Consider the following 21258-nt stretch of genomic DNA (forward strand, 5'->3'; position numbering starts at 1 on the left):
AACATTTTCTTCCCTCAGTTTAGGCCGATATGTATTCTTCTGCATATTTTTGGTAAAAAAAAATTGCAATAAGCGTGTAATTGGTTTACACAAAAGTTATAGCGTCTACAAAATAGGGGATAGTTTTATGGCATTTTTATTGATAATTTTTTTTTGTTTTTTTTTTACTAGCAATGGCAGCAATCAGCGATTTTTATCGTGACTGTGACATAACGGCGGACACATCGGACAATTTTGATACATTTTGGGACCATTGGCATTAATGCAGCGAAAAAATTGCATTGATTACTGTAAAAATGTCACTGGCAGCGAAGGGGTTAACCACTAGGTGGCGCTGTAGAGGTTAAATGTGCCCTAGGGAGTGATCCTAGTGTGCCCTAGGGAGTGATCCTAGTGTGTCCTAGGGAGTGATCCTAGTGTGCCCTAGGGAGTGATCCTAGTGTGTCCTAGGGGGTGGTTCTAACTGGGGGGGCTGTGTGTGACACATCACTGATCACCGCTCCTGATTACAGGGAGAGCTGATCAGTGACACTGTCACTAGGCAGAACAGGGAGATGTTAGTTTACATTAGCATCTCCCCGATCGCGGGTATCCCCACTGACATCGGGTCCTGCGGGACCTGCGATCTCAGTTACAGGGCTCCCGGCAGAGTGCACGCGCCCAGAGCCGCCTCTTAAAGGGCAACGTACAGGTACATTAATCTGCCTGTACGTACCCTTCTGTCGCAGAATATTTGCAAGAGGCGGTCGGGAAGCGGTTATGGATGACTGGAACAATAGATTGTTACAATCTGTGGAATAGTCAGAAATAAGTACTGGATAGATGTATATATCTGATATACACTATATTGCCAAAAGTATTGGAACACCTACCTTTACACACACATAAACTTTATTGGCATCCCAGTCTTAGTGTGTGGGGTTCAATATTGAGTTGGCCCACCCTTTGTAGTTATAACAGCTTCAGCTCTTCTGGGAAGGCTGTCCACAAGGTTTAGGTGTGTGTCTATGGGAATGTTTGACCATTCTTCCAGAAGCACATTTGTGAGGTCAGGCACTGGTGTTGGATGAGAAGGCCTGATTCGCAGTCTCCGTTCTAATTCATCCCAAAGCTGTTTAGGTCAGGACTCTATGCAGGCCAGCAAAGTTCCTTTACTCCAAACTCGCTCATCCATGTATTTATGGACCTTGCTTTGTGCACTGGTGTGCAGTCATGTTGGAACAGGAAGTGGCCATCCCCAAACTGTTCTCACAAAGTTGGGGGCATGAAACTGTCCAAAATTTCCAAAATGATGCCTTAAGAAATCCCTTCACTGGAACTAAGGGGCCAAGTCCAATCCCTGAAAAACAACCCCACACCATAATCCCCTCTCCACCAAGTGATTTGGACCAGTGCACAAGCAAGGTCAATAAAGACATGGATGAGCGAGTTTGGGATGAAAGAACTTGACTGGCCTGCACAGAGTCCTGACCTCAACCAGATAGAACATCTTTGAGATGAATTGGAGCAGAGACCGCGAGCCAGGCCTTCTCATCCAACATCAGTGCCTGACCTCATAAATGCGCTTTTGGAAGAATGGTCAAACATTCCCATAGACACACTTCTAAACCTTGTGGGCAACCTTCATAGAAGAGTTGAAGCTGATATAGCTGCAAAGGGTGGGCCAACTCAATATTGAACCCTACGGACTAACCCAGATAACAAGGATAATTTGCCACAAATGTGTGGTAGTATTGAATTATAAGTCTGTTAACTTGCTGCACATTTTCACTGGCAAGTTGTACACTTGCAGAGCACTTGAACCACACGTTCTAGTTGACACTTACAATTTGTAGCAAATTTGCGTGGCAAGTCTCCAGTAAGAGCAAAGTTGCAGTGGTGAATCTACAGCAAGAGCTCTGCAAGTCTGCAGCATGAAAATTCGGCCACAGTGCCCCCTGTGGTGGGATGACTATTGTACAAAATAACTGAACCAGAATTTGTAGCAGACTTGCAGAATATTTGCAAAGAAAGTTGATCTGGAGTCATGCAATGTGGACTTGCTGCAATTGTCCAACAAACTTTTGAAGCCTGACAAGTCTAGCAATAGCTTAGCAAGTCATTTTCAAACTTGCAGCACAATAACTTGCTATCTGGGAAGACTGGGATTCCATTAAACTTCATGTGCGTGTAAAGGCAGGCGTCCCAATACTTCTGCCAATATAGTGTAATTCCTATGGAAACTAAAGAGATACCTTTTGAAAAAAAGCCGTTGTAGTTCATGGTGTATACATTTTCAATATGCTCTAATCTACTGTAACTTAGCTCTACAGGAGCCCTGAACTATGTGACCTAAATTAATAAAACCTACTACATACTGGACTGCTAGGTTCTTACTAAAAAAATTCAGGATTATTTATGGACTTCAGCATTGAATTTTGGAAGTATCAAGTGGATGGGGCTGACAAGAGCTCAGCTGGGAGATGAACACCTTCTGCATGACAATAAGTTGAACTTGGCTCATGTGTATGGTGAGACATGTGCATAGAGTCCCATTCCCCATGAAACAAAAAAGGAGTCAAGTATCCCCCAATGTCCCCTTTTTACTAGCACAGTCCCTCTCCAAAGCATATCTAAACTTAGGAACAAAAATGTAATATATTGCAGCTCACCAGTTTTTAGATGTGGTGACTTTTCCTTTTTAGGTATTTTTTTCACACACTTTCCATCCTTGAGTGACACCCTTCCTCTTCTAGGCTGACCACAATCCTTCACTGTACTGCATGTATGGAGGAGCAGTTTTGTCACCATAGAGTTCTCCCCTGGCTTGGTTTCTGTTCTAGCATGACTGCGCCCCTGTACACAAAGCTTGCTCCATAAAGACATAGGGGTTGATTTACTAAAGGCAAATCCACTGTGCACTACAAGTGCACTTGGAAGTGCAGTCACTTAAGATATGAGGGGAAGATCTGAAATGAGGGGAAGCTCTGCATAATTCTATCATCCAATCATGTACAAGCAAAAATGTTGTTTTTTATTTTCCTTGCATGTCCCTCTCAGATCTACAGCGACTGCGCTTCCAAGTGCACTTGGAAGTGCACAGTGGATTTTTCTTTAGTAAATCAACCCCATAGTTTGATGAGTCTGGTGTGGAGTGACTCAAATAGCTCTACATAGAGCCTTGACCCCAACTGGATGAACACCTTTGGGATGGCCTAGAAAAAGGGTCTCCAATTTTTCTAAACAAAGGCCCAGTTTACTGTCCTTCATGTTAGGCTTCATGTACACTAGCAGCTCCTAAACTTGAGTTTAAGAGCTTTTGGCTCCTAAACTCAACTCCATAAAAGCCTATGGGGTTATTTACGAAAGTCAAATCCACTTTGCACTACTGGCACCCGCTTATTGGCTTCTCTAGTGACTAATCACAGCAGAAGCAGCGCGCCACCTTCCCAAAAGTGCAGAATCATTTATATATATATATATATATATATATATATATATATATATATATATATATATATATATATATACAGTATCTCACAAAAGTGAGTACACCCCTCACATTTTTGTAATTATTTTATTATATCTTTTCATGTGACAACTCTGAAGAAATTATTCTTTGCTACAATGTAAAGTAGTGACTGTACAGCTTGTATAACAGTGTAAATTTGCTGTTCCCTCAAAATAACTCAACAGTTTAATGTCTAAACCCAACAAAAGTGAAAATGTCCAATCACAGCAGGCATTTAGCACTGATCTGAGTGTCCAATGAGAGATGATCTCATGAGATCATCTCTCATCGCCGGCTCTCCCCCTCACAGAGACAGCCTGTGAGGAGGGAGAGCAACGTGCAGCTTGTGAGTAAAAAAACAAAAAAAAAACTGTGTAAAATAAAGTGCTGTCACTAGTACCATGGTAATCTGTCCCCAGTGCCATCTGTCCCAGGTGACCACCTGTCCCAAGTGCCACGTATAAGTGCCATCTGTCATCAGTGCCACCTGTCATCAGTGCCACCTGTCCCCAGTGCCACCTGTCCCTAGTGCCACCTGCCCCCAGTGCCATGTATAAGTGGCATCTGTCATCAGTGCCACTTCCATGTATAAGTGCCATCTGTCATCAGCGCCACTGCCATGTATAGGTGCCATCTGTCCCCAGTGCCACCGGTCCCCAGTGCCACCGGTCCCCAGTGCCACCTGGCCCCAGTGCCATCTATCCCCAGTGCCACATATAAGTGCCATCTGTCATCAGCGCCACTGCCACATATAAGTGCCATCTGTCATCAGTGTCCCCAGTGCCATCTGTCCCCAGTGCCACGTATAAGTGCCATCTGTCAGTGCCACTGCCATGTATAAGTGCCATCTGTCATCAGTGCCACTGCCATGTATAAGTGCCATCTGTCATCAGTGCCACTGCCATGTATAAGTGCCATCTGTCATCAGTGTCACGTGTCATCAGTGTCACCTGTCCCCAGTGCCATCCCTTGGACACAGCCAATCACAGATCATGCTAAATGGCCAATCACAGTAGCCATTTAGCACTGATCTGAGTGTCCATGAGATCATCTCTCATTGCCGGCTCTCCCCCTCACACAGAGACAGCCTGTGAGGAGGAAGAGCGACGTGCAGCTTGTTGTCCCCAGTGCCACATATAAGTGCCGTCTGTCATCAGTGCCAGTGCCACTGCCACGCATAAGTGCCATCTGACACCAGTGTCACGTGTCATCAGTGCCACCTGTCCCCAGTGCCACGTATAAGTTCCATCTGTCATCAGTGCCACTGCCACGTATAAGTGCCACCTGTCCCTAGTGCCACCTGTATCCAGTGCCATGTATAAGTACCATCTATCATCAGTGCCACTGCCATGTATAAGTGCCATCTGTCATCCGTGCCACATATTAGTGTCATCTGTCATCAGTGTCACATGTCATCAGTGCCGCATATTAGTGCCATCTGTTATCAGTGTCATGTGTCATCAGTGCCACGTATTAGTGCCATCTGTCATCAGTGCCACATCAGTGTCACGTGTCATTGTCCTGGTGCTCCAGGGCCTTCAAAATTGTAATAGGTAGTCAAGAAGTTAGATGTGTAATTTATTCTTCTAGAACACATGATGGCGCTCCCTGCATGTTGGGCCTCTCTAAGTGGCCAGGCTGTGGAAAAGTCCCACACATGTGGTATTGTAATACTCAGGAGGAGTAGAATGTGTTTTGGGGTGTTTTTATTTTATTTTATTGACTTTACATTTCTAATTTGTGTGCATAGTTAAGATTTTTCACTACAACACTCACTTATGTACTACACACACACACACACACACACACACACACAATTTATCTTGAACTTTGTTCAATGAGTTATTTTGTTATATTCTTCCAATTGATTTGTTATGATTGCAACCTTACAAGGTAGTTGATTGTTTTTCAATATGTTTTCCAGGTAAATAAGTGTTTTATGTTCTCATTCTGACCAAGACATTTGTGCATTGCAATAAACACTTGATCACTTTGAACTTTTTTAATCATTATTTATTTATTGGAAAAAAGCTTTTCAAGCTTCAATCAGTAATAGATTTTTTTTTTTTTTAGCATTTAACACTGTCTACGGTACCAGTCACCTTTTAAAAGTAGATTGGCACTTCAAATAACGATTGGATCGATTATATTGTTACAGCACCAGATGGCGACAAATTAATATAGAAGGTAGGGCCCGAAAGTGACTCAAGCCCAGGGGCCCCCAGCACCCTTAGCCCTTGTACACACGGTCGGAGAATCCATCGGAATGTGTCCTATCGGACCGTGTCGTCGGATAATCCGACTGTGTGTGGTATGCATCGGACTGATTCCGTCCGAATATCCGTCGGACCCAATTTTCCAACATGTTGGAAATATTTCCCGACCAACTGGTTCGATCGGACATACTCCGATCATGTGTAGAGAATTTTGATCGGATCAAGTGCCACGCATGCTCAGATCAAATTCCTACATCAAAGCTATTGGCTACTAGCCTGAATGTAGTCCCATCGTAACGAAATTACATCATCACGTTCTGAAAGATCGGATTTTTCGACAACTTAGTCCGACCGTGTGTATGTAAGAGTTTCGGACACAATCTGTCGGACAAAATCCGATGGACAAAATCCGACGGATTTGGTTGGCAGAATCTCCGACCGTGTGTACAGGGGCTAAGTCCTGCCCTGCACACTTGTCTTTGTACTCCTCACCTGGTTACACATGCTTGACACCATCTGAACCAATTAAGTTTATCTTGAATTTATCAGACCACAGGACATGGTTCCAGTAATCCATGCCTTAGGCTGCTTGTCTTCAGTAAACTGTTTGCGGGGTTTCATGTGTATCATCCTTTAGATGAGGCTTCCTTCTGGGACAACAGCCATGCAGACCAATTTGATTCAGTGTGCAGCGTATGGTCTGAGCACTGACAGGCTGATCCACCACCCCTTCAACCTCTGCAGCAATGCTGGCAGCACTTATACATTTATTTCCCAAAGACAACCTCTGGATATGATGCTGAGCACGTGCACTCAACTTCTTTGGTCGACCATGGCGAGACGTATGGCCTTGGCCATGTGCTGCAGCTTGGTTTCAGGGTCTTGGCAATTTTCTTATAGCCTAAGCCATCTTTATGTAGAGCAACAATTCTTTTTTTCAGATCCTCAGAGAGTTCTTTGCCATGAGGTGCCATGTTGAACTTCCAGTGACCAGTATAAGAGAGTGAGAACGATAACACCAAATTTAACACATCCGCTCCCCAAACCTTGTAACACTAACAAGTCACATGACACTGGGGAGGAGGGGGGGGTTGAGGGGACAGCACATTTACACTGTTATACAAGCTGTACACTCACCACTTTACATTGTAGCAAAGTGTCATTTCTTCATTGTTGTCTCATGAAAAGATATAATAAAATATTCGCAAAATGTGAGGGGTGTACTCAGATTGTGTGTGTGTGTGTATATATGTATATATATATATATATATATATATATATATATATATATATATGTATATATATATATATATATGTATATATGTATATATGTGTGTATATATGTATATATATTATATATATATATATATATGTGTATATATGTGTGTGTATATATATATATATATATATATATATATATATATATATATATATATATATATATATATGTATGTATATATGTATATATATATATATATATGTATATATGTGTGTGTGTGTGTGTGTGTGTGTGTGTGTATATATATATATATATAATTTATTGTTATTATTATTCACGATTTATATAGCGCCAACAGTTTACGCAGCGCTTTACAATGTATAGGGGGGACAGCACAATTACAGTACAGTTCAATACAGAAGGGCCCTGCTCGCAGAGCTTACATTCTAAAGGGAGGGGGTGGTGGTACAAAAGGTAATAGCTGCAGGGAATGATTTGATGGGGGTGGCTCGGGGACAGTTGTTAGGTGGGTGTGGGATAGCCTTCCCTGAATAAGTGAGCTTTCATGAATCTCCTAAAGGTGGACAGGGTAGGGGCTGATCGGATATACTGGGGCAGGGAATTCCAGAGGATGGGAGAGGCTCTGGAGAAGTCCTGAAGACGAGCATGGGAGGAGGTAACAAGGGAGCTAGAGAGCAGGGGGTCCTGAGAGGAGTGGATGGGATGATTTGGGCAATATCTGCAGATGAGGTTGGTGATGTAGCTGGGGGCTATGTTGTAGATGGCCTTGTATATTAGCATTGTGGTTAGCATTTAGAATTTTTTTTTACGGTGGGGTAGGGGAAGCCAGTGAAGGGATTGGCAGAGAGGGGCAGCAGTCACAGATCGATAAGTGAAGTGTATTAGTCTAGCAGCAGCATTCATAACATATATATTGTGATTCTGCACAGAACGGTCACCCTGTAGCAGTAAATTTGCTATAGGGCGGTCGGGAGTGGTTAAGTAAATTGTGCATAGTGAGACACGTTGCTAAATTCTGAAAAACAGATTCTGGGTTAACATGCTGTACACTGGAAAGGAGGGATACCTTTCCAGCTCAGTCGTCAATGCTTCACACCCATCATTTAAAAAATACACAAATCATCAATATTTATGCACAAAATACCCATTTTTGTGCATTTACAGACAAAACAACAGGTATGATTAGCAGAAAAATGATACCGCAAACACCAATAGCATCTGCTTGCTTAAATCTAATCGTCCATTAGCAGCCACATCCCATTCTGTTTCTGGAAATAGTAACAAAATGAACACGTCTACCTGACTGGCTGCTATTGGTCAACTCATCATAGTCCTCTACATGGTGCGTTATAAAAAAATTTACTTAAAAATCCATTCATTGATAGCCATATTAACACTTGAATAGTATGTATTTAATAAAGGGTCCATCCACCTATTATTATTATTATTTGAGTTTTTTGGTGTAATTAATTAAAGAGGCAACTGAACTCACAAATGTAACTGTATCCCAAAAGGAAACTCAAGCTAGTAATATACAGAAGGATTAGAACCCCTGTTGGGATTTACTGTTATCTGGGAATAAGCAAGCCAACACTCCTCTGTGATTCACACACCAACTATCAATATTAACCAGACTAAGTGCGGCGCTGCAAAAAATCTACTTATTGTACAATGTACCACACCATCTCCTAAAATGATATACAGTGCTCTAATAATACACTCATTTAACCTAATCCTTATAAAGTGCTTGTGCTTGTGGATAATACATAAACCTTATACTTTATCCCAACACAAATCCATCTACTGCAAATGCACTCTTCTATACATAAAGTGCAACAGTGCTTCCTGCACAAAAATAAGGTGGGGGGGCTCTTGCACATGGGCGGCAAAAACACCACATTTTTAGGCATTGGGGCATGTTTTAACTGCTTGCCGACCGTCGCACACAGATGTACGTCGGCAGAATGGCACAGGCAAGCAAATTCCGCGGGTCTCAGGAACTCCATGATTGCCGGCAGCCCGCGATTGTGGTGTGGAGTGGTAGAACAGGTAGATGTCTATGTAAAGGCATTTCCCCTTTCTGCCTTGTGACTTGACAGAGATCCACTGCTCTCTGTCATCGGGAGCAGTGATCTCTAACATGTCAGTGGTAGCCCATCCCCCCCACAGTTTGAATCACTCCCTAGGACACACTTAACCCCTTGATCACCCCCTAGTGTTTAACCCCTTCCCTGCCAGTGTCTTTTACACAGTAATCAGTGCATTTTTATAGCACTGATTGCTGTATAAATGACAATGGTCCCAAAATAGTGTCAAAAGTTTCCAATGTGTCTGCCATAATGTCTCAGTGGCGCTAAAAATCACAGATCGCCGCCATTACTAATAAAAAAAAATTATAATAAAAATGCCATAAATCTATCCCCTATTTTGTAAACGCTATAAATTTTGCACAAACCAATCAATATACACTTATTGCGATTTTTTTTTTTGTTGTTGTTTGTTTTTACCAAAAATCGGCCTAAACTGAGAAAGAAATTTGTTTTTTATATATATATATTTTTTTTGGGGGGGGGATATTTATTATAGCAAAAAGTAAAAAATATTGCTTTTTTTTTCAAAATTGTCGCTTTTTTTGTTTATAGCGCAAAAAATAAAAACTGCAGGGGGGGGGGGGGTGATCAAATACCACCAAAAGAGAGCTACATTTGTGGGGAAAAAAGACAATTTTGCTTGGGTGCAATGTCGCAATTGTCAGCTAAAGAGACAAAGTGCCGAAACGCAAAAAGTGCTCTGGTCAGGAAGGGGGTAAAATCTTCCGGGGCTGAACTGGTTAAACTGATCTAAATGCAACCTATTGTTTTTAATGGGCCTATACACAGGTATGTAACCTAGCATTGCATACAGATCAGTTAATATTGTACACATGTATGTGCATATACATGCAAATACACACGTATCCCCCCACCCCAGGCAAAAAACGTCATTCATTTAAACTGACTCATTCTGCTGCAGAGCTTGTGCTGTTAAGAACAACAGACTGGCTTGTTTACCAGATGAAAACAGAAGAGATAAAGTCTAAAAAGGGATACTAATACAGCCATCACATCTAAGAATTGGTAAGCTGCAATATAATAAATGTTTAAAAATTTTTGCATAACCAGAGTTTTCAGAATTCCCGCCAGCAAAAGACTGAGAGCAGGTTCTCAATTTTTTCGGTCGGAAAAAGTTCCGATCAGAAATTCCGATCGTCTGTACCAATTCCTACGCATGCTCGGAAACAATTTGGCGCATGCTCGGAAGCATTGAACTTAATTTTCTTGGCTCGTTGTAGTGTTGTACGTCACCGTGTTCTAGACGGTCGAAAGTTCGGAGAACTTTTGTGTGACCGCGTGTATGCAAGCCAAGCTTAAGCGGAATTTGGAAAATCTGCTCGTGTGTATGGGGCATAAGAGAGGCAATACAGCAAAATCAAAGAAGGCAAAGAAAGAAGAGATGGCACAGGGGCCAAATAGCTACTTCTCATGGTTATAGTCTTTCACGAGTCTAACAACCCCTCAGGTAATATAGGCACCCCAATGACATTCTGAGTGCAAACCACATTGCATTATGAAATTCAGGAGCCATGCCAGAGCTTTGAATTACCATTTATTTAAAAGGCACATGCTTTGGCTTTGGGGCTCCAGGGGTGGCCAAAGAATGAAGCAATGTTATATTCTAGAACTGTGAGGTGCCTCTCACAACCCTCCCATACTAGTTTATTCTGCTGACAGGTTAATTAAAATACTCCGTCAATCAATTAATGTATATCTCCAGGGAGCTGAGCCTAGAGCAGGACACACTATGGCCATGACATATGTAATAAGCGCATTGATATTCAGCTCAGAACCATCTCTGGAGATTAAAGTGGACAGGAACTCTCTCTGTATCCGTGTTACACAAGAGGGCTGCCTGTCCACAATTACACAACACGTCTCAGTTCATGAAAGAGCGCAGGGATGGGTAATTAGTGAGGACCTGTTTATGGAGCAGAATGATTTTGGCTACTAAAACAAGAGAGGTCAAACTGAAGTAATATTCGCTCGCAGCACGTGAGTCAGCTCAGCCGATGACACGCTAATATTATTTCCAGGGACATTGTGAGGTTGAGTTACTAAAACGAGAGAGTGCAAGCTGTTCATAGAAGCCAATTAGATTCCTGGTTTTATTGTCAAAGCTTAATTAAGCAAGCTGAAGTCAGAAGCTGATTGGCTGCCATGCACAGCTGCACCAGATTTTGCACTCTCCAGTTTTAGTAAATAAGCCCCTGTATAATGTCTAAACTGGGTAAGCCACCATATAGCCTATATATACGCATTTTATTTTGGCATTTAACTTCACCATCCTTGTATTCATGCATAAATCTAACAAATGTAACAAATTGAAAAGATCCCAAAAATATAGATCTTACAATAACGAAGATAAAAGAAATCCTGTGAGATCTCAGGTGACATAAAAGACACTGCTTCTAAACCTGAGACTGGTAATTATTGGTAGTTATGGCCACTCTGGTGATAGGTCCTTTAAGTAACTAAACGATAAACAATAGTCCACCTGCTGCTCTCTTCTTTTGCGATTTTCCATGGAGCAGATGTGTGACGAAAGAGGTAACTGAATAGCAGGTACTATCATACCTCCCAACTTTCTGAGATGGGAACGAGGGACACCTATTAGAAAAACTATGTAGGCATAGGACACACCCCCTGCCACACCCCCTTAGAGGAGAAATATACAAACAACCCACAAGTGCCTTTTTTACCACTATTTATTTCTTTTTATTGTCTATTGACATTTACAAATGTAGCAATTTAGAAATTGGATTAAAGGTTTAGCACTGTGAAACACTTTTTTAAATATAAAAAGTGCATTTTATATACAACTATATGGATCAGCCCAAAATAAGGGATAAATGAGGAGGATTGAAGGACAGAGGGACTGTCCCAAATCTGGGACAGTCCCTCGAAATCAGGGACAGTTGGGAGCTATGGATGGATTTTTCCACATGCTGTTAACTGTGCACATTGTCTTTTGGGGTTGGTTGTGCCATTATGCATTGCAAATGTAGCACCCTCGTCCTAGAATAGGGCTACAGGTAAATTTAGTTAAGCTGGGTAGTAGCCAGCCTGGCTAATTTGTAGTGTTTAGTGGTCAAATGACTTCTGTCCTAATCCTGTTCAAAAAGAATTATCATTCTTAGTTCAAACGTTTTCCTTTCCTGGAATTTCAGAACTATCCAGGAAAGGAAAACGTTTGAACTAAGAATGATAATTCTTTTTGACACAAAAAATAATGGCCTGAATTTAGATATTGGTTTCCTTACCCATTATACTACAGTTTTACGACCCCCCCTGTGACCAGCATCCCCCCCTCCATTATAGCTCTCCCTCTGTCTTACCTCGCTAACTCTGCTGCTATCTTTATTACCATTGATTTGTATGTGTTTGGTTTTCTCTCTCTTTTTTTTTTCTCTCTCGCTCCTTTCCCTCAGAGATGTGTTTGTTTGTTTTTTGTTTTTGTTTTTTAACATTCTGCTTAAAAATTTGTAAATCAGTACTGCTTGGATCTTGAAGAAGGGGACATACCCCGAAAGTCCTGAAAAATTGTATGTCAGTGCAAATAAAAATAGTATCACGGACAGTACTCAATTTTCTCTGTCACAATTGCACTAATAGGGCTACAATCACATCAAGTAGCTTGGAGAAGAATGTAGAGCTATATATTCACTGATGACATATTTCTGGAAGAGAATGTAGATTTTTTATTTTTTTTTCATTTTAAACTCTGTTCCTTAATACATAATATAGGAAATATAGCGAATGCACAGTGCAAATTTTTATTTTTGTAATTTTAAAACCTTATTTAGTTGATTCAGGGCAAACAACTAATTTTTGCTTTAATCCCCATTTTCCAAACAACATAGTTTTACCTTTCCTTCATTCTTCTACCCCTATGTTGAGTGCCAGGAGCCAAAGGATATATACCTGGTACTTTTAAGTCATTCATGCTACATGACAGCACTGGGCTAACCAACACTGTGACACAAGGGGTTCCATAGCCTTGTGCATCTCATACACACACACATAGTTTTACTTTCATTTTAGACATCTAATCTGAGCGGTGGTGGAGAAAATAAAACATATTTTTATGCGTGTTTGGAGTTCTGTATTAAAGTGTACCTGCATGGGCAAAACAAAGATACTCTTTAAATACTTCCCACTCGTGCTATAGCTGAAAGACAGCTACGGCGTAGGGCCTTAATTGCCGGAAGGCCATGCATGAATGTCCTCTCGGGCATGCTCTGTCTGCGTGAGGGGAAAAATAAGCCGATCACCGGCTTCTGTCTGAGGGATATTGGTCCCTCACACAGAGAGCTGTGGTTGCATTTTCTGTGCCCACCTTGCCACCTACCATTGCTACCTATCAGTACCGACCAGTGCCACCCATCAATGCCCACCAGTGCTACCAATCAATGCCCATCAGTGTCTCATAATCAGTGCCACAATCAGTGCTGCCTATCTGTGTCACCTACCAGTGATCATCAGTGCCCTTCAGTGCCAACTCATCAGTGCTTATTAGTGCCACCTATCAAAGCTCATTAGTACTGCTTTATCAGTGCCCATCAGTGCAGCCTCATCAGCGCACATCAGCGAAGGAGAAAAGTTATCTGTTTTCAAAATGTTATAACAAACTATGAAACATGTTGTTGTTTTTTTTCCAAATTTTCTGTCCTTTTTTGTTTTATTTAGCTAAAAAATAAAAAAATAAAACAGCAGTGATTAAATACCACCAAAAGAAAGCTCTATTTGTGTGAGAATTATGACAAAAATTTTATTTGGGTACAATATAGCATGACCGTGCAATTGTCATTCAAAGAATACGAGCACTGAAAGCTGAAAATTAGTTTGGGCAGGAGGGGGGTTTAAATGCCCAGTAAGCAAGTGGTTAAAACTTATCTTGATGTAACTTTCATATTTGTTTAGGCTGGCTCTCATAAGGTTATCCCTATCACTTGGATTGCAAAAGCATCCTTGAAAAAGTGGGCTTTGTTCCAAGAAACGTGTTGGTTTAAAAATAGTATATATAAAAAAAATCTGTGATGTTTATAATACAACTCCCAGATTGTAATGTGTCTTTGCATGGTCCTAATCAAGAAAAACCCTTTTTTTTCAAAGCACAGTTCTCTGAAGGAACGGAGCGGTATGCCGTTCCTTCAGAGCGCATGCGCCGTTGACTTCACCGGCTACATCAAATGCAAAAAATCTGCTAAAAGATGCACGTTTAGGAGGTATTGATCGCATCTATTGAAATGCCTTACTATAGGTTCACCTATAGGTAAAAGTAATGCATGATATTTTACTCCCACCCCATCCTTTTTCTTCCTTCTATGAATTTTTTTATTTAAGCTTAACCAGATTTGGTTATTGTTTACATTAGCCAGTAGAGGGAACCCACAGAGGCTCAGTGCATTTACTCTTTCTGTTGAGATATCAGCCACAACCATTATGTAGCCAAAGCAAAGCAAGAATTAGAGCCTATGATGGGCCAATAATGGGAATACTTACTATACATAAACACATTTTTTTTAATAAAATATCCATGGCACCTCTTTAACTGTTTATGTGGTCAAAATCTCTGCAGTAAACTTTACAGGCAGCGATCGCTTTTAGAACAGGCAGTTATTTCATATCACTAGAGGCATTCCGGGTGGGCAGAGGGGGACTTAATGTTTCTGCTATGGGGCCCCATCACACATACTTGTATACTTATAAAAAAAAAAATTAAATCAAGCTTATCTCTTCAACATGTTTATGACAAAAGCAATAGATACAATTTACCTATAAAGCCCAAGCTATGTTCAGGTATGACATAGAAATGGATATATGACATACATAAATAGAGATTTCATGGAACATTTGGTCCATATTTCTGGGAACAAATCTTCGAAACACTGAAATGTCAACGAAAAATTAAAACACTTCAGTATACTGAATAATAATAAAGTCTGTTTCCTAGAACTTCTTGATGTGGGTGGAATGAGCCTCCCCAGGCTTTGTATCTCTTGGGGACCCCAGAAGTGAGATGTCCCCATCAGAGTTTCCTGATTACCTCCTGCCAAGAAATATCTCTCCTCCCCAAGGGGTCATTATCCTGTCTATATATAGATACACAGGTCTCAACTGCACGTCTATGGCGGGAGTAACTGTTTTGTGTTTGCTTCTTTTACGATGAAATGTTTTTGTAACAAAACTAGTAACCCTAGTCATTACGATCCTTAACAGTCACTTAGCTATTAAAGGGACACACATTAGCCTCCACATTTTATTCCAGCCCTTTTCAGCCTTTTTTTTTTACCCCAGGGGAACCCTTGAAATAATTTTCAGGTCTTGAAAAACCCTTTCTAAAACCAATTCATTGGTGGTCAATGAGAAACAGACCCCTTATATTAGGGTAGGAAGACTGGCACCTTTACAGTGGTAGAACACTTGAAAGTCTTGGGGTATCCTTGTAAAAAACAGTTCATTGGTGGTCAGTGACAAAAATGTCATATATTGCTAGCCAGTGTGAAGAATGCCCCTTACATTGGCAGCCAGTGGGAAGGATGTCTCTTTACATAGGTGGCCAGTGGGAAAAATGCTCCTTTCATTGGAGGCCAGTGGGCAGAATGCCCTTTACATTGGTGACCAGAAGGAAAAATGCCCGTCATATTGGCAGCCTATGTGAAGAATGTGCCTTATATTGGTGACCATTGGGAAGAATGTCCCCTACATTGGTGACCAGTGGGAAGAATGCCCCTTTACATTGGTTGACAGTGGAAAGAATGTCCCCTACATTGATGGCCTTTGTGAAGAATGTCCCCTACACTGGTGACCAGTGGGAAGAATGTCCCTTTACATTGGTGACCAGTGGGAAGAATTCCTCCTTTACAGTTGTGGACAGAATGTCTCACAGACAGCTAAAGAGATCGCTGGTGTCCTGCAGCTGGCTCTGCCAAGTGGCATAGACCCGGAAGCTGTGCAGGCATCAAATGGTTGGAACCCAAATCAAGGAACCCATATCAACCTCTGGAAGAACCTTGGCTGAGAATGGCTGTTATATTCTAACCCTCTCCATCAGCAATTCACAATCAGCAGCAGTGTAGTTTAGAACCTGCCTCTGCTCTTTCGCTTAGGAAAGGCAGAGTCTCTTTTCTCCTGCTGCATCACAATAACATCAAATACATTTTAAACATCTATAAGGGAGCCTGTATTGGCTTACGTAGGAGTGCAGAGGTCAGGATTCGGAAGCAGAGATCTCACTGCTACAATCCCCAAGAGATAAAAAACATCTGGGAGTGATTTACCTCTCAGCATCCACTCTAAACTGAAAAGTCAGGATGACTTAGGCTTAAAAATAAAAGGTCTCTACCTGTAAGATGTGTCAGCTTTACATGGCCCACATAAGTGAATTCTTCCTCGTCATTCCACTTGGTCTGTTAATCAGAGAAGAAGCAATTGGACTGTCAGTTCTCCTGCACCCATGTAAAGAGGAGCACAAGTGCTCCACAGTGCTGTCTGTTGCTGCAACTTGTAGATGTGATGGAGTGATAATCAGTTCTCTGGAGCTGGAAGAGTTCTGTGGTTTCTTTGTCCAAGCAAGCTGCACTGTCTCTTTATATAGTACTCCGTCCAGACAGATGTGAGCACTCCAGTGCTGTGCTGGAGAATGACTCCTAAGGGAAGAGGACTTGTAATTGTTTGCTGGGTATCCAGCACTGTGTGGGCCAATCACTAGGCGGATGTAAGGCTGGGAGGGGAACACACACACTATTCACACAGCAGCAGCCTAGATTGGAGCAAGGGGGGGGCTGTCATACGCTGACAATGACCCCTGCTACCTGTTCTTCATAGAAGATACAAACTATTCACACAGCAGCAGCCCAGATTAGAGCAAGGGGGGCTGTCATACGCTGACAATGACCCCGGCTACCTGTTCTTCATAGAAGATACACACTATCCACACAGCAGCAGCCTAGATTGGAGCAAGGGGGGCTGTTATACGCTGACACTGACCACTGCTACCTGTTCTTCATAGAAGATACACACTATTCACACAGCAGCATCCCAGATTGGAGCAAGGGGGGCTGTCATACGCTGACCCCGGCTACCTGTTCTTCATAGAATATACACACTATTCACACAGCAGCAGCCTAGATTGGAGCAAGGGGGGCTGTCATACGCTGACACTGACCACTGCTACCTGTTCTTCATAGAAGATACACACTATTCACACAGCAGCAGCCTAGATTGGAGCAAGGGGGACTGTCATACGCTGACACTGACCACTGCTACCTGTTCTTCATAGAAGATACACACTATTCACAAAGCAGCAGCCTAGATTGGAGCAAGGGGGGCTGTCATACGCTGACACTGACTACTGCTACCTGTTCTTCATAAAAGATACACTCAATTCACAAAGCAGCAGCCTAGATTGGAGCAAGGGGGACTGTCATACGCTGACACTGACCCCTGCTACCTGTTCTTCATAAAAGATACACTCAATTCACAAAGCAGCAGCCTAGATTGGAGGAAGGGGAGCTGTCATACGCTGACACTGACCCCTGCTACCTGTTCTTCATAAAAGATACACTCAATTCACAAAGCAGCAGCCTAGATTGGAGGAAGGGGAGCTGTCATACGCTGACACTGACCACTGCTACCTGTTCTTCATAAAAGATACACTCAATTCACAAAGCAGCAGCCTAGATTGGAGGAAGGGGAGCTGTCATACGCTGACACTGACTACTGCTACCTGTTCTTCATAAAAGATACACTCAATTCACAAAGCAGCAGCCTAGATTGGAGCAAGGGGGACTGTCATACGCTGACACTGACTACTGCTACCTGTTCTTCATAAAAGATACACTCAATTCACAAAGCAGCAGCCTAGATTGGAGCAAGGGGGGCTGTCATACGCTGACACTGACCACTGCTACCTGTTCTTCATAAAAGATACACTCAATTCACAAAGCAGCAGCCTAGATTGGAGCAAGGGGGACTGTCATACGCTGACACTGACTACTGCTACCTGTTCTTCATAAAAGATACACTCAATTCACAAAGCAGCAGCCTAGATTGGAGCAAGGGGGACTGTCATACGCTGACACTGACTACTGCTACCTGTTCTTCATAAAAGATACACTCAATTCACAAAGCAGCAGCCTAGATTGGAGCAAGGGGGGCTGTCATACGCTGACACTGACCACTGCTACCTGTTCTTCATAGAAGATACACACTATTCACACAGCAGCAGCCTAGATTGGAGCAAGGGGGACTGTCATATGCTGACACTGACCCCTACTACCTGTTCTTCATAGAAGATACAAACTATTCACACAGCAGCATCCCAGATTGGAGCAAGGGGGCGCTGTCATACGCTGACACTGACCCCTACTACCTGTTCTTCATAGAAGCTACCACAGAACATTCTGGTGATGTTCCACAACCAGCACAGCAGAGACAAAGAAAAATCACTTCTGCTAGAATAAATTGATGCATTATACAAAGAGTGGACAAAATAGTGGAAACATGAAAAAAAATGTAATCTAAAATTATTAACTAAATCTCAATGGCAAAATCCGCTGTCATTTTAAGTTAATCACCAATTAGCAATATGTGTCAGCTGTAAAAGCGGTATGGCCAAGCAATGTGAGACAATGAAAGATGACCATACATGGTTAGAATTTTGTTTGGAAATTTTGAGTTTTAAAATTTTTCTTCAATTTTCTTTTCTAATAAAGGGAACACATCAACGATCAGTTTGGACTGGAGTGACAAGAAAAATCGAAGGCAAAAGAATGAAATTATTTCTTGTTTCTTATCTGAATGATTTTGAAAATCTGAAGATTAACCACTTTCAGACAGGACCATTTTGCTGGCTTAAGGCCAGACCACTTTTTGAGATTCGGCACTGCATCGTTTTAACTGACAATTGCGCACTCATGCGACGTGGCCCCCAAACAAAATTGACATCCTTTTTTTCCCACAAATAGAGCTTTCTTTTGGTGGTATTTGATCACCCCTGCGTTTTTTATTTTTTTGCGCTATAAACAAAAATAGAGCGACAATTTTGAAAAAAACACATTATTTTTTACTTTTTGTGATAATAAATATCCCCCAAAAATATATAAAAAAACTTTTTTTTCCCCCTCAGTTTAGGCCAATACGTATCCTTCTACATATTTTTGGTAAAAAAAAATCACAATAAGCGATTGATTGGTTTGCACAAAAGTTATAGCGTTTACAAAATAGGGGATAGTTTTATGGCATTTTTATTAATATTTTTTTTTTACTAGTAATGTCGGCGATCAGCGATTTTTATTGTGACTTAGACATTATGGCAGACACATCGGACATTTTTGACACATTTTTGGGACCATTGTCATTTATACAGCAATCACTGCTATACAAATGCAGTGATTCCTGTGTAAATGACACTGGCAGTGAAGGGGTTAACCAGTGGGTAGCAGTGTAGGGGTTAAGTGTTCCTAGGAGAGTGTTACTAACTATTATTTTAGTGAACACTGATCTCTGCTCCAATCACATGGAGCAGAGATCAGCGTCACTTGTTGCTAGACAGAACGGGGAGATGCTGTTTACAACGGCATCTCCTCGTTCAGCCGCCCCGTGAGACGATCGCGGGTATGCCCGCGGCGATCGAGTCCGCGGGACCCGCGACCAGAATCATGGCAGGGCGGCATTTAAAACTGGACGTACCTGTACGCCAATATGCCTGCCCGTGCCATTCTGCCGACGTACATCGGCGTGAGTCGGTCGGGACCCCCGTGAGTCCGGTCGCGGGACCCGCGGACTAGATCGCCGCGGGCATACCCGCGATCGTCTCACGGAGCGGCCAAATGAAGAAATGCCGTTGTAAACAGCATTTCTCCATTCTGCCTAGCAACTAGTGACGCTGATCTCTGCTCCATGTGATTGGAGCAGAGATCAGTGTTCACTAAATGAAAGCCCAACCCCCCCACAGTTAGTAACACACCCCTAGGAACACTTAATCCCTACACTGCCACCCACTGGTTAACCCCTTAACTGCCAGTGTCATTTACACAGGAATCACTGCATTTATATAGCAGTGATTACTGTATAAATGACAATGGTCCCAAAAATGTGTCAAAAATGTCCGATGGGTCCCCCACAATATCGCAGTCACAATAAAAATCGCTGATCGCCGCCATTACTAGTAAAAAAAAAAAAAAAAAGATTAATAAAAATGCTATAAAACTATCCCTATTTTGTAAACGCTATAACTTTTGCGCAAACCAATCAATAATCGCTTATTGCGATTTTTTTTACCAAAAATATGTAGAAGAATAAGTATCGGCCTAAACTGAGGGAAAAAAATGTTTTTTTTATATATTTTTGGGGGATATTTATTATAACAAAAAGTAAAAAATAATGCGTTTTTTTCAAAATTGTCGCTCTATTTTTGTTTATAGCGCAAAAAATAAAAACCGCAGGGGTGATCAAATACCACCAAAAGAAAGCTCTATTTGTGGGAAAAAAAAGGCGTCAATTTTGTTTGGGAGCCACGTCGCACGACCGCGCAATTGTCAGTTAAAGCGATGCAGTGCCGAATCGCAAAAAGTGGCCTGGTCTTTGACCAGAAAATTGGTCCGGTCTGAAAGTGGTTAATATTGATTGGACCCTGGGCAAAACTTTTCTTGCCCCCCCCCCATGCAGTTTCGCTCTCCGCCTGCTCTGAGACGTATAATAAATAGCAGCTAGACTCAAAATCAGTTTACTGAATCGGATCAGACAGCTATTGCGATTGGTTGCCCGAGGTTACAGTGTATCATTACCACTCACTGACTGGTTGCTAGAGGTTAAACTTTAAAAACTAGGTGCCCCAGGGATTTTATGGGTAAGGAAGGTGAGCCAGAATGAAAAAGCGTAATATCGTAAAAAAAGTATAAGGGTAAGTATGTATATATACGCTGCATTAGTAGAAGCGCTTCACACAGAGATGTCAGGACACAGCACAGGACTAAAACCTCAGGGGAAGAAGGAATTTAAACCAGGATAGTTGGCAAGTATGAGGCAGCTGCTTTGGGCCCCACAACAATGGGCGGGAAGATTTGTACTTATTGTAATGTGCATGTGCTAGGGAATGTTTAATCTGGAATCAGAACTTTTGTGGTTATGAACATTTAAGCCAATACAGTATGCAAGGTATAGGAATGTAAAATTGTAATTGTAAAATATTATTGATGACTAGATTCTAGTGTG

General features: G+C 41.8%; 1 protein-coding gene across 2 annotated transcripts in view; it reads right to left on the reverse strand.

Annotated features, from left to right (window-relative positions):
* OPN5 (opsin 5) overlaps positions 1-16700 on the reverse strand; it is a 189471-nt gene extending 172771 nt beyond the window's left edge. Inside the window, exon 1 of one of the 2 annotated variants that reach the window (XM_077488900.1) lies at positions 16388-16700. The gene's annotated coding sequence lies outside the window, so the exon portion shown is untranslated. The remainder of the gene's footprint in view (positions 1-16387) is intronic. The other variant, XM_077488899.1, reaches the window with a different exon arrangement.
* Positions 16701-21258: the final 4558 nt, after the last annotated feature.

This window comes from Lithobates pipiens, unplaced genomic scaffold (genome assembly GCF_037356315.1).
Source record: "Lithobates pipiens isolate NorthernLeopardFrog02 unplaced genomic scaffold, aLitPip1_a1.2 Scaffold_18, whole genome shotgun sequence".
NCBI lineage: Eukaryota > Metazoa > Chordata > Amphibia > Anura > Ranidae > Lithobates > Lithobates pipiens.